Raw genomic sequence first — 1,525 nt, 5'->3', positions numbered from 1 at the left:
GACACAGTTAATATATGGACTATCTATACATTACAACAATAGAGGGTGAGTCTATGATCTTATATGGGAAAGGAAGATGATCTTGTAGCTCAGGAGACAACACAGGATGTTTTATTAGCAGTTTTTCATAGTCAACAGCACATAGATGAGAAACTCTTTGTAGTTGAAAGCTACCTGTTGCTTTAGATAAGAACTCCCAGCTAAAATGGTTAATCTTTCTGTGGAGCCCTCAGCTTTGTTTATTCTGTTGTCCCAGCCGGGTTTTATCCCTTAATAAATCTGTGGGTTCCTGCATTTGTTTGTTGAGTCTGTCAATTAGTGAGTTCTTTGTTTTATCTCTGAGTCTCTGTTATGTGGTGAATGTGCTGACTTTCCTAGTGTGAGTTAACTTCGGCCTGTAGCTTTAACAAGGGGGATCTACATAAAACTAACTTTAAACTTAGTCTACATAGACTACTGATGCTAATTTGGTTTATACTAACTTAATCTATATGTTAATTTTGGCTTAAAAACAGACAGGTGGGGGAGTCTTAAACTTCCTGGTCCTCATGTCAGTCTTAGGGAACCACATTCCTATAAGATCACTAATTGGCTTTATTGCAATGGTCGGGGGTGATGTTTTACCCTTGCAGGGTACCATAATAACAGTAAAACTCACGGCAGAGAAATTGAATACCGGCCAGTTCAAGGACACAAGGGAGGGCTCGTAAACTGGGCCCTGCCTCAGTTTCTTCCCAGTCCAGGCCCTGCCTTAGAATGGGAGGCAGCATCCTTACCAGCTTGTGTTGCCTGCATGGCCCCATCAATAGGTGGAAGGCATGAGAGAACCATAGGGGGGATCTCTAACAACAATTAATGTTTATTTTATTTATTTATTTACTTATTTTGTCTGTTGAGTGACTCTTCTTTTTTTTAGTTTTTAAATGTAGTGTATCATCTTCTACAGGTGAGTTTATTTCCTGGTTCTTCTGTATGGCTTTAATTAACTTAAGTTCTATAAACCTTAGTGTCTTATTTCCTAAAACAGAGATTGCAATACCTACCTTACTAAAACATTTGAGTAAATGAAATGAAATAGGTAAAAAGCACTAATCACCATGTTTGGTATATCAGATGTTTTTAATAAGTGTTAATAAAATTTGCTTGGGGCCAGCAGGTGGCATAGTTGTTAAAGACTGGACTCCCACATGGTTGACTGGGGTTCGAGTTCCGGATCCAGCAGCTTGAAATTCACACCAGGCACGTGTGCATGCATTCCCAAAATCCTGAGAGGAGAATAGAGGAGAAGGGATTACAGCGTAGCCATCCCACCACCCTGGGGGGAGATGGTGATTTTCACCTTCTGTTTTTCTTTCCATTTCTGTCTCTGTGGAAAGCACACATGCCCTGTAGCAAAAATTTCTCTAAATAAATAAGTAAATAATAAAATGTTCTTAAAATATTCAGTAACTATGCCAAACTCAAATTGGATATTATATTTGTAAGGATAGTTTTAAGATAAAACTTAAATATTTTTAGATATATT

Source organism: Tupaia chinensis, unplaced genomic scaffold, assembly GCF_000334495.1.
Source record: "Tupaia chinensis unplaced genomic scaffold, TupChi_1.0 Scaffold000018_1, whole genome shotgun sequence".
Taxonomy (NCBI): domain Eukaryota; kingdom Metazoa; phylum Chordata; class Mammalia; order Scandentia; family Tupaiidae; genus Tupaia; species Tupaia belangeri.
Note: the sequence above shows the minus strand (reverse complement) of the source record.